Source organism: Coenobita brevimanus, chromosome 33, assembly GCF_032717465.1.
Source record: "Coenobita brevimanus isolate Jiangsu-jjx chromosome 33, ASM3271746v2, whole genome shotgun sequence".
NCBI classification, from domain to species: Eukaryota; Metazoa; Arthropoda; class Malacostraca; order Decapoda; family Coenobitidae; genus Coenobita; species Coenobita brevimanus.
This window is the reverse complement of record NC_136986.1, coordinates 41,603,235-41,617,202: the sequence shown is the minus strand read 5'-3', so window position 1 is coordinate 41,617,202 and position 13,968 is coordinate 41,603,235.

The window sequence follows — 13,968 nt, the reverse complement described above, 5'->3', positions numbered from 1 at the left end:
ATGATGGTATTAGTGATGATGATGATGATGAGGACAATGATGACGATAAAACTTGTGACGACAGCAAGGATGATGATGGCGATAATGATGATGATAATGAAAATAATGATAATATTGATAATTAGTAACATGAAGGCTATAGTTGGCCCCTGCAAAAGTCTCGTAACTAAGAATAAAATAATCGGAAGGTAGGGAGCGTAAAATCTATCATCATATTGAGGTGGTTAAGGTGCTGTGTTGGGGGATGGGATGTATTCTGTTATTTGTGGCTCTGGGTACGTAATCTTATTTGATGTAGGAGAGAGAGAATTGGCGTTGGTGGAGTTACATTTTCCCTTCGTCATCGTCGTAATCGTCATTGTCATCATCATCATCGTCATCATCATCATCATTGTCTTGTTCATCGTTATTGCCATCATCATCATCATCATCTTCGTCGTCGTTGTCATCATCATCATCATCATCATTATTTCCCACTCTAGGATGAGGTATGGTAAGGTCCAGAGAGCCAGAAAGAAATAATTAAATTGGGAAACAGTCCATAGAGAGAGGGGAGGGGGGAGAAGGAGAGAGGGAGGGAGGGAGGAGAGAGAGGGGGGGAGGGGAGGGGGAAGGAGAGAGAGAGAGAGAGAGAGAAAGATGGAGAGAGGGAGGGAGGGAAGGAGAAGCAGAAGTAGGGACAGGGGGGAGGGAAAGACAATAAGAAGCTCACATTTATAACTCAAGAAATCATTGTCTAGTTAATTACAGTCAAGAGGTAGCAAGAATTAAATAGATAAAAATAAAGAATATCTATGTAGCAAAGGGATCATTGTTTTTGCCCAGAACAAAGTAATGATAAGGCTGGGAGGTTAATTGGCGTCGTTAAAGGTAAGTGGCTGTTAGCCGGTCAGTTCTTGTTATAAGTTGCCTCTTTTCATAACCACTGAGATACTGTGAGTGGATTGTTATTGGTTGTAGTATTATTTTTGGTATTACTATTATTATTATTATTATTATTTTATTATTATTATTATTATTATTATTTTTATTATTATAGGGAGTTGCAGTAGGCAGTAGTATTGTTTTTGGTATTATTATTATTATTATAGTAGTTGTAGTAGTAGTGGTAGCTGCAGCAGCAGCAGCAGCAGTAGTAGTAGTAGTTGTAGTAGTAGTGTTTTTACTATTATTATTATTACAATATTATTATTATTATTATTATTATTGAGGTTTGAAGTCCATCTTTAAGTGTGAAAAAGAGGTTAGGGTGTGTGATGATGATGATGATGATAATGATGGTGGCGATGATGATGGTGTTTTCCAACCCATCCTATACTTACAACGAGAACTGTCTGTATGTATGCCCGTGGTGTTCAGTCATATCCCAACATAATTGTGTCTGTCTGTCTCTCTCATCAGGTCAAATATTGGAACATTTTTAAGCATTAGGAAGCCTTATTGACCCTTCCCATATAAAGATTTTTGCAGGGGTATGTTGATCAGGATTGGTTTAAAGGGTGGTTGTGGGCTGTTGGCAGTTTTAAATGACACTTTAAATTGTTGACAGTTTAAAATGCTTGCACTTTAAATTGTTAGCAGTTTAAGATGTTGGCAGTTTAGATGTTGATAATTTAGAATGTTGACAGTTTAAAATGCTGGCAGTTTAAAATGTCATCAGTTTAAATGTTGGCACTTTAAATTGTTGGCAGTGAAATGTTAACAGATTAAAATGTTGGCAGTTTACCCCTTGTCAGCATTTTTCCCTCAAGTAACTGTTTGATGTTGGGTAAAATTGTTCAGAAGGAAGCACAGGGAAGAGTTTTTTGTTCTACCCCTTGTCTGACATTCCAACTACACAAAGCCCAGGTGTAAAGGCATTGGTGAGGGGATTTACTTGTATTTTCAAAGGCTCTAAGTCATTCTTCTCCCCTGGTGGCGGATTTTCGTGTTACACAATCCCTGGCAGCATCTCTCTCTCCCCGAGCCTCGAGGTCATTTTGTACAATCTCATCCGAAGTCTTCTTAGGGCCAAAAAGAGGTTTCTGAAGTGAATAGGGCTGTGTGTGGTCAGAAATGTCAGAGAAGGGAAATAAACTCCGGCTCTATCCCAGTTTTCCCCGTACACCCAGAAGTGTTGATATTGTGCTGGTTACTTTTAGGTGTTAAGAGCGCCACACTCCAAAGAAGAGTCCACATTGAGAGGAACATTTGACTAACCTTCCACAGCAGCTGATTTTTATTGGGATTATTTCATTGTGCCTTCCTTTTCTTAAAAATGTTGTCCTTTAACTTAGGTTCACATAGTCACTCTCACCTGTCCTCATTCTACATTATGGAGTAAAATTACTCTGGTTGTTAATTTTTTTATAGTTTTGTTTAATTCTATTTGTTGAGATGTCACGTTTGCATGAATGCACATTGCGCTGCATTATATATAAATAAATATATATATACATATATATATATATATAGCATGAATTACATATCATGCTTCGTCATTTATACTTTTGTTTAGTGATAGCTTACCGGAAGGTGAGACTAATTAACTCTTTTTTGCCTTCCATGGATGCATTCAGGTATTTTACTCAGGCTGCCACAAGGTGAGGGAAGTTAAAGTAGTCAAATTGTAGAGACTTTTCGACAAGAATGGGAAGGAGGTGGAAGAACACGTGGGTGATGTAGTGTTAAGATTTTTTTCCCGACTAGTTTTGTATGGCATCTTCAAGGATTAAAAGAAGCTCAAGGACCGACTGAGCTTATATACAGGAAAGTCAGCATAGTGTGTTCTGTGTTTCCTGCATGTCAGCTTAGTGAGTGTGACCTTTAGTTCCCCTGAAGAAGCCATAAACGAAACTGGTCAGGAATGAAACTTAACTCTCCTACGCCTGTGTATCCTCCCACTGCCCTCCCATTGTAGTCATAAAAAACCCGATTAATCTTTGTAATGCTTGAATTTTCCCCACATAGCCTCAATACCCCATGATAGAATACCCAAGTGCATCCATGGAGGGGAGAGTTAGGGCAAGCAACTTATTTTTAGCTGAAGGGTAAAGAGGAAGACAGCATGAGGATTTCTTGTAACATATTAGTGTCACACATAAGACATTTAGTGTACAGTTCGTAGTTGTGTAGGGACGGTAGCGAGAGGAGTTGTGAAATATGCAGGGTGTGTCTTGATTTCATGGTATTGTCAATTGTTTAGGTTGGGGGGAGTGGGCTTATGTGTGGAAGGGTTGTTTGTTGGGAAGTTGAGCAGTTTTGGTACCCCCTCACTCCTCCTTACCTCCCCTTTCTCTCAGTTTACCCCCTCCTCCATCTCCTCATCCTGACTTCCCTCCCTCATTATCTCCCTTGCCTCCCTTCTATTCCTTCCTTCCCTGCCTCCAAACTACCCCTCCCTTCCTATCCCCCTTCCATCCCTAACCCCCTTTTCTTTACCTTCCCTCCCATTTTCCCTCCCTTCCCTCTCTCTCCCTCTCTCTCTCCTCCTTTCATTCTTCTTACACTGCTATATATATACACATCTATTCCATCAGTTTATATGTTCAGATGGTTCAAGTTGGGCAGAAACTGTTGTAATTTCAGAAGAAACAGCTCTTCCATATGTGGGTATAATTCTTCCCAACATGCAGGATCTTTCACTCGTAGGATTCTCGCTGTTGACTAGTTTACAAGCCACTGAGTGAATGCCTTCTCCTCCTCTGCTGTTGTGTATGTTTGGCACTGACTTGCCTCTGGTGGACCGGTGTTTAAAGTACAGTACTGCCTAATACCTGTGAACATTGGATTGACCATTTTGGTGTAGTCCCTTCCCTTCCCCTTCTCTTGTTTATGTGATCTGTGTCTGGCTTCCCTCTTGTGTCATCCTAATATATGTAAAGGAATTAACCCAGAGGCTGTGGCATACCTGTCAGATGGGATGTCTGTGGGGTGGGAGATTTGGGGAAAATTTACATTTTTCATTAAGAATTTCATAAGAAACACTACACAGTAATGAAAATCCATACATAGTCAGTCTTCTGCTTGCAAGTGCAACCAACTGGAATACTCATGGTGCCCCCATGCACGCATAGTGGTGTGTTGACACGTTATTTTTGGCCATCAGAGCATGCATTAGGTGAGTAGCATCCAGGCAGGTGGGAAGTGGTACCACCAATCACTGTCCAAGACAAAGGCTGCATCACTCCATGTCTGGCCACTCATAAACATAACATGCACATTGTGCCTTAAGGAAGCAAGGGAAATTTAAAGTAAGGGCTGATATTGTTAACCATGCCACTGGCTGCAAGAAATGCCTTCTGAAGGGCATGTCTCAGCCAAGGGGTTAAGTATCTGTATGTTTGGTGAATACAGGGCAGAATAGTCAAACCAGCTGAGGCTTGCAGTAGCTTAATTCAGACATATGAGGACTGTCTGTACTCAGATCCCAGACTGTACATTCTCTTCATCACAAAAATACTCTTGCAAATGAGTCATTTTCTGTGGCTGCAAGTCAGCATTGCACACACTCTAACACTACACTAGTCCCCAAAGGTTTGACAGGTAGGGGTGGGGATGCACTATGTCCTTGTGTGAGGTGCCATGTCTGTCCTTGTTTCTGTGAAATCCATGGTAAATTACAGAAAAATTAAATGTGGAAGTTGTGTTGCTACTGTACTTGTATACTGACATATATTCCAGTTTCAGCCATCTTGCAGTGCCACTTGTGTGAAAAAAGTTGTAATGTTTTGTAACATCACATACATTGAGGACTGCCTGTATTCTGATGATGAAGTGAAAATTTTAACAAGATCAGAACAAACTGTCACTCTTGCTGTTCATGTGTTTTTGGATTTGTGATTAGTCATTACCTAGTGGCTGCTGCTATCATTCCTTACATCAGCTGGTGTGTATATATATATATATATATATATATATATATATGTATGTATATGTATTTATATATATATATATATATATATATATATATATATATATATATATATATATATATATATATATATATATATATATATATATATATAAATATATATGTATTTATATATATATATATATATATATATATATATATATATATATATATATATATATATAAATACAGTAAAGATATATATAAACCCTCCATTTCCTGCCCATTTTCAGTTACAGCAACATTTTCCAGTGATAATCTGTGCTTGGGTCACTTCCATCATTACCGTTAGTGTCTGTAGTTCTGTCATTCCTTGTTTATGGATTATTGTAAGATAATTGGACATAATTCTGAGTACAGATATTGATGTATAGACTTAATAGAATATAATACAACACATTTCCTGCAAATAATATGCTGTATTATTGAATGGTACCAACAAGTACAAATAGGTACCCATAGTACTCTAACTTGGCCTAGAATTGCCATCTCTCCATCATGAGTACTGAGTTATAACAAGAGATTAACACTAGAATATGATGCAAGTCATGAAGAGGTGTTATGGAAAGGATGTAGAGCCACAGTATTATCCTATTCTATGTCTGAGGTACATAAAAGAAGCTGAAAAAGGAGAAAAATCTGGGCCAAGTTAAGGTAAAATGACTCTAGTGAAATTATCTTCCAGCTCTGTAATTACATAAAGTCTAATCCACATGTAAGTATCGGTTTTGCATTTCCACGACTGTTACTGATCTTTGACGGGCGGGGAATTCGTAAATAGTGATACAGATAGAGGGTGGTATGTATATTCTATCTGTCTATATCCTGACGCCCTAATCCCGCAAAGGGTGGCCGCAGACAAAACTCCAAGTCATTCTGTCACCCACCATTAGACTGCCCTCCCCCAACTCACTCTCCCCTCCCTCATATATATTGCTTCCCCATTAGTTTGTTTTGCGAGAATTGCTCCGTTTGCCGGTGGGAGGATCTATCTATCTATCTACCTATTTCCAGACATCTTAATCATGTAAGGGGTAGGCTCAGATAAATCTCCTTCATGTCACCCTGTCCTCTGCCATTTGACTGCCTCCCCTTCATCTCACATACCCCTTCCTCATATATCTCCCCACTCCATCTCTATATCTCGTCCTTGGTCTCCCTTTGCTCTTCTCCCCTTCCATCTCATATACACTTCCCTAGTCACGCTATCAGAGAAGAGACATTGGCTGCTTTATAAAATTACTGTACCCATTTTACTCTAACTTGGCCTAAAATTTCCTTCTGTCAACCATGAATACTGATTTGTAACTACAGATTAACACTAGGATATGGTACTGGTCACAAAGAAGTGCTATGGAAAGGATGTAGAGCCACTGTATTGTCTTGTTCTGTCACTGAGCTATGAGAAGTAAGCTGCAAAAGGACGAAAATGTGAGCCAAGTTAAAATGAAAACGGTATAATCAACTTAGAATCAGTGGATATGAAGAAAGCAGTTTGAAAGAATTATAGAAAGTAAAAAAAAAAAAAAAAAAAATGACACCTGGTGGAGAGATTATGAAGTATGGAAAGGTGGTGTGAGAGAGAGAGAGAGAGAGAGGAGGTAAATAAATGAGGGACAGCTGGTAATGTAGTAAATAAAATCATTCCAACTTGATGCAGTCCATAGGGGTTAAAATCTGAGGGGTGGTTTGGCTATGTTCATAACTTAATGTCAGTGAGGAGCAAGTAACAAGTCCCTGTCACTTTAAATGCTTGGAGTTTATAGCCCATTCCCAGACCCCTATGCTCCTGCTGAGGAAATTAGGGTTTGGGTGATGATGATGATGGTGATGGTTGTGGTAGTTGGTAGACATGATGATAAAAATGATGGAGGCTAGACATGGTGATGATGATGATAGAGGTTAGGCATGATGATGAAGGATGGTGGTGGTTGTGGCATGGGTAGATATTATGATGATGATGATAATGATTGAGGCTAGACATGATGATGATGATGATAGAGGGGTAGACATGATGATGAATGATGATGAAGGGTAAATATGATGATGATGATGAAAATGATGGAGGGGTAGACACTTGTAATTCCAACTAAGCCGTCCCCACAACACACAAGTAGGGGCATCCAGTATATAGACAACCTTGTATCAGGCACACAGTAAGAAAGCACACACAGCAAGCAGCACAAGGGTGAATGCTTCATATGGTAAATGCTTGTAATAATTAACGGGGGGACATATATTGCATTTTATTACTTGCAGCCTTCAAAAATTCAGTTAGTCTGTGGAGAGAGTTTTGAGTTAGAAGAGTTAGATATAGACTTCAGAGTTAGATATAGCCTTCATTATTCCCCTCATTGTTAGTCTTGCTATCTTCAAACAATTCTGTTCAGCTTAGGAGACTTTTTAAAACTGGAGATGTTAGATATTTCCTTCCTTGACTTCACTGATACCCCTTCTTCCGATGAGCAGGGAGGGAGTTGAGGGGTGTCATGTATAAAGCTGTGTAAAGGAATAATTTTGTGATGGTGGAGAGGAATGCCTTCATGTAGTGGCACTGATATGACTGGGTAGCTCCACTGCCCTCAAATACTTCCCTGTTGCCTGAAAGGAGGATGGTGGATTGCAGAAGGGTAACCATGGCCTGTAGTCCACTGGGTTCATGTTTTAACTGAACCTGGGACACTACTACTACTACTACTACTACTACTACTATACCCCTTTTACTCAAACTTGGCCTAAAATTGCTGTCTCTCCATCTTGAATCTTGAGTTGAAGGAATAGTTTACCACAGTAAAATGCTGCCAGTCATGAAGAAGTGCTATGGAAAGAATGTAGAGCCATAGCATTATCTTCTGTCAATCAGGTATGCGAAATAGGCTGGAAAAGGATGAAATTTTGGGCCAAATTAGGTTAAAAGGGTATAACAGGGGCAGTATAATACAACAGAAGCAAGTCTCTCCTTCTTGTGATAGATTTATGCTGCCGAGACAATAATGGATCTGATAACTGTGGTTGTGTGTAAAGAATAGGTTACATAGATCAGGAAAATGCATAAATAAAGTAGTTAATGAGTAAGTAATAATGGTTAATAAAAGAAAATACAGTAGATAAATATAGTTCAGTGATAATAGTACAGTATTTAACTCAGGCCGTGATTCACACCTTAAATTTGTCGTATGAAAGATCTTTAACCGTTCCTCTTGCAAGGGTTTGAAAAATTACTGCTGTCACTCCATTCCCAGTCATCCAACCCTCTACTCCACAGTCATGTCATATCAGCATAATACCATTCCCTTCCAGACCACTTTTCTATCTGTCTAACCAAATGAATGATGGTGTTTGGTGGAAATGAGACTGAAGTGGAAATGATTGCTGATTGTTGACAGTTCGAAGCACTTATATTATCATGTTTGGTGGAAATGAGGCTTGTACTTTTTGGTCTGAAGTGGACCATTATTCCTGAGTGTTGACTGCCACCCCACTAAAAGACTTCATAAATATAACTCTTGTGTTCTTTTTACTCTAACCTGACCTAAAATTGCTGCCTCTCCATCTTGAATGCTGTGTTGTAACACTAAATTAGCACTAGGCTATGATGCTAGCTACAAAGAACTGCTGTGGAAAGGATGTAGAACTGTAGTACTGTACTGTGTGGAAAAGATGTAGAGCTGTAGTATTTTGTGGAGAGGATGTAGAGTTATATTGTCTTTTTCAGCCACAGAGCTATGCAGTGTAAGCTACAAGAGGATACAATTTGGGCCAAGTCAGTGTGAAGAGAGTATAGGTATAGTATGAGAGTTCTTTCCAAAAATATAATTATCTGAAGGCAGGGAGAGTAGCAGTTTATAAAAGGATGTTATTTTACTGTGTGGGTTATTGGAGAACATGTCTGTCCCAAATGCAACACAAATTTTCCTAAGCTGAACAATATCCTCTGGAACTGTCAAGAACCCATCATAAAGAAGAGGGTCTCAATATACCAGAATGTTTAGCCATCTCAAGTACAGTATTTCTCTCTATTTTGAATCCCTTCCATCTGTTGACTTATTTTTAATGGAGAGCAAGAGACTGACGAGGAGAGTGTATGTGAGTGAGGTGGAGGGGGGGAGAGGGAGGGGGAGGCCAAGGATGAGATGGAGGGAAGGAGTGGAGAGGTATGTGAGAGAGACGGGTGTGGGCTGGAAGCAAGGGGGTGAAATGGTGGGGGACAGGACATGTGGGTGGTTTGTTTGTGGCCACCCCTTACAGGATTAAGGCGTCTGGCAGTAGATAGATTTTTAATGACATGATTTAATGACAATAATGAAATACTGGAATAAGTACATGCAACGTGCTAGAGAGTGATGTCTTCATGTGGTGGCATCAGTATAACCAGACGGTTCCACTGCCCGGTTTCATAAATGCCCCTCAGCGTCCTTTCTATTACCTGAAAGGAGGATGGTGGACTGGAGGAGAATGACAACTCCAGCCTGCAGTCCACTGAGTTCACAATCAGATAATCCTGGGGCCACAATGACAATAATTGAACACCATAATTTTGAGAGGTGAGGGTTATGTAAGAGTGTTATAAAGGAACAAATGTTGAAAATGATTTGCTGCCCTAGTTAGTTTCTTTTCACTGGAGGGAACTGGGCCACTCCATAACGAATTTTTAGTATTGGTTATGTTGAATTCAATGAACCTTTGTTATGAGGTAAGACTGAGTCTCCTTGGTTACTAGTCACATAACCCTAATCTGACTACACTTGGCCATCAACCAGGCACAGAAGGAGTAGGAGTCTTTGTTTCGTTAAAGTCGCTATGCCACATTTTTGCAGTTTTAGGAATAATGTTGAATTGCGTAAAGGCTGAGTGGATGAAATAATGGATACTGTACTTGGATGAGTGGATGGATGGTTGGGATAACGGAGAATTAGTTGACTGGATAGATGGATGGAATAATGGAGACTTGGATGATTGGATGGATGGATAGAATAGTGGAAAATTAGTTGATTGGGTGAATGGATGGAGTAATGGAAGACAGGAATAAAGGAGCATTACTATAACGAATGTGAATGATGCTGCTGCTTCCTCATCTCGCCTTGAATACCTAGAGCCTAGAAACCCCCTCCCAACACCTCCATAGCCACAGTTGGTACATAAAGTCCTTGTTATTAGCCTCCTTTTTTTTTTAAATGTTATTTTTGCCGTTTGTATCTGTTTTTCTGTATATTTTTCTCTTGGTTTATATTTTCTACATACAGACATATAAGAAGAACTGATTTTTTCTCTGGCTTTGAATGAGAGTTTGTGATTAGACATTCCATTCCCCATCAGGTATTTAGGGAGAAATACTAATGCATAATGTTAATAATACTGCATCATGGCAATGTCACCAGGGCTTGTAGTCAGGGAATTGTGTATTTTCCAAAGACATCTGGTGGTCTAGTGGATAGCACGCCCTTATGGAGTGATGGCCTCACATATGTTTGATCCCCCGAGAGTTGACTTGTATCGGGATGTTTATAAAGACTCCAACATGCTTGCATGTGTTGACCATAGTCACCTAATTGTGGCTATCCTTGCTGCTCAGACTCTGGCAGCCTCCCTATTCAGTCTCTTATCCATGAGGCCACCCACTATGACCTCATCCCAGGTCTTTTTCAATCTGCCTCAAACAGCCCTACCCCCACTGTTCACACTTCTCACCTGGAGTCTTTTTTTTTTTTATCATATAAGACCATCAGTTGAAGTAGACTGAATACCTGTTCTTATATGTTTGATCCCCAAGAGGTGACTAGAACCCTTTTTTACTATTTTAACTATCAAGTGAAAGTAGACAATATCTGTCCTTAAATGCACTGTACTGGGCTAAGGTACCCTAACTTTGGGCCCATAGATCTTGACAGGATAATATGGGATTTGCTATTTCCATTTTCTACTGAGGGTTTGGTGAGTACGTAGTGGACAAGTTGAACCATTGGGGATGCACTAGTGGAGTTAGTCTTTAGTTGTTTTGTTGATTTTAAACATTCTTTGGATAAAACTGAAAAAATTGTTGATTCCTTGACTGATGTAAATCCTGATCCATCTTCCACACACACACAGTTTAAGATTACTGTTTAAATTAAGAGATATATATATATATATATAAAAGTCTCCATCATTGGTAAAAAAAAAAAATGTACAGTATATTCCTTGTCTAAGTGATATACAGTAGAGAGAATAGTTGATTCCCTGACTTTACCATTAATGCTGACCCATCTCAAACACAGACACCGTTAAAGATTACGATTAAAATTAAGAGTTTTATGTAAAAGTGTTTCATTGATTTAAAAAAAAAAGATTATACCAGTACCTTGTCTAAGTGAAATACAGTAGATAAATATGGAATCCCTATAATTTAAAAGTGTTATAGTGTACGTGACATAATCTCATAGGTGGTAAATAAGTTGTTGATAAATTGTTGAAGTCTGTTAAATTTAGTATAGTTTAGGCCAAAGACGATGGACCATGGTATTCGTACTCGGTTTTATTCCCCTGTATCCAGTGATGTTGTTTTTGTTTTATTCATGCTGCCTCCATTATTTTAGTCAGCCGAGGAGAGAGATTTTATGCTGGAGGGGTTAGAGCTGTCTTTCAATTTGTAAGTTGCAACAAATTTTTAGTTGGTAGTAAGTAGGATTTTTATTGATTGGTTAAAACCATCTTGTTTATTTCTGTCTGTCTCTTTCTGTCATCTATCTCTCCATTTGTTTATATCTATCATTCAATCTATCTGTCTGTCTATCTATTGCCAGATGCCTTATTCCGGTAAAGGGTGGCCACAAACAAATAGCTTCCATGTCACCCTGTCCCCTGCCATTTTGCTCCCCTCCACCCATACTTATACCCCTCCCCTGCTCATACACCTCTCCACTCCATCATCCTGTGCTAGGCCAAATTAACTTCCTAAGCGTAGCAAATGTAGAGGAAGGATTATTTGAGAAGTGAAAGACCAGATTCTTATTACGAAGGCACTGTCTAACCCCTCCAGTTCGAAAAATAAATAGTAGAAAAAGGAAGTCTCAGGGTGAATGAAATCGGCGGAGGTAGTGTGAACAGACTGAAAAATATCTCACTTTGATATAGGGGATGGCTACAGTACTTCACACTTATCCCTTACAGTTTTAAATGTGTAAAAACTATCATACTTTTGCCTCATATTAAAGAGTTAGTATTATTATTAGCACAAAATTGGGAAGGAGAAACAATGCCATATCAGTTTTGCCCTTGTTTAGGCATGAAAAAAGGTTAGGAAGATGAAGATGATGTACATTTTCTTAAACATGGAGAGAGAGAGGAGCAAAGATAGTGAATAGTGGCAGATTCAAGGAGAGGGAGTGGAGGGGTCCTGGTTTTCATCTCTTCCTTAGATGGGAAAAGGTTTATGATGATGATAGTTTAAGTTTTCTCATAGCAGAGGGAGGGAGGAATTGAGGAAAGAATTTTGATGGCATATCCAGAGGGGGGGCATTCTTATTTTTCACCCACTCTATAATTCTCAGCTTATAGTTAGGTGGAAAAAGTGTCATAATAATAATAATAATGATGATGATGATGATGTAAATTTTCTGAGAGGTTGAAGGAGGGAGAAACTTATTAAAATGAATAGACAGTGGCTTATCCAGAGGGGGTGTGTATGCCCCACCTCTTAAGACGGGGTCAGCGTCTAGAAGATGATGGGGTCACAACAATAATGACATCCAGCTTTTTAAAATGTTGCCAGAAAGGGGAATAAAAAAAAAATGCCCTTTGTTAGTATAGACACGTAACTATAAAGCTTAGTCATCAGGAGGTATGGAAAAAATTGTATTGTAACCCTCCCTTTGCAATTTCTCACCACTGCAGTTTGTAAATAAAATATCAGGCCCCCCCCCCTCCCCTTTTAAAACTTACTGAATCTGCCCAAATTTGGTGAGATTGTGACCATTCCTGCTGTTTCTGCTGCAGTTTTGACATTTTGGTGATCAGCTGATGGTCATTGTAAACAGTTCAGTTATTGACTCAAATAATACGGTTAGGGTGAAAGCCAAGGAAATTTGCATATTCCGATCATTTCATATTTTGCCCCTTTTAGACAGAGGACAGTTTATATACAGTTCTTGCTGCTCCCAGGTGATTTTATTCTATTCAGTCAAGCTCCCTGGTACTGTAGAGGTTAATGGAGGCTTTATTTAACTCTCCATTTTGAAATTTGTCTGCTGAGAAGGAAAATTACCTGGGGACAGCAAAAACAGAATATAAAAAAGCATCAGGTAGAGGATATCAGTTTATATTCTTGCCTACTTCCAGACAATTTTATTCATGTTTAGGAAAGATTCTTAATAGTGAAGAGGTTAATGGAAGCAAAATCTAACCCATCCATTTTGAAAAGCACATCCTGGGCTGGGTAAAATTGTCGTGAGGTAGCAAGGATGAAAGGAACCACTCGTCATCGTAGGGGCGGCTAAGTAGGCATATTCTGTACAGTAGTTCATTTTCTTGCTTACTTGCACTTAGTTTGGAGTAGGGTCATTCTGTTTGTATAAATATCTTGTTAGTTACTTTTTTTTTTTAATTATTATTTTTTTTAATAAGGTGTAGGAGTGAAGCCGTATGTATTTGCTTCTACAGATAAATGGATCTTAATTAACCTCTTCACTACAATGATACTTTTTTCAAATTTATCCTTCCTATCCCTAACCTGTTTTATTTTTTATTTATTTTTTTCTTTTTTCAAATGGAGGGAGTTACATAAAGCCATCATTAACCTCTTCACTACTCCCTTTCCTAATATATAATTATTTGGGAATGGCAAGAATGAATTACGGGAATCTGTCTTTGTAGTGGAGAGGCTAATTCAAATCTTATGTCGGCTGAATTCCTTGGGTTTTCTCTCGTAGCCAAAATGTGTTCCATATTGAAATTACTGTAAGTGAATGGTAAATATATGTGTATATTGAGTCATGATGTTTTAATCCCTGTTGATATGAAGTGTCTGTCTGTCAGTCTGTCCATTTATTTATCTGTGTATCTGTCTATCCATGTTTATCTTCCTGTGTACCTACCTGTCTATA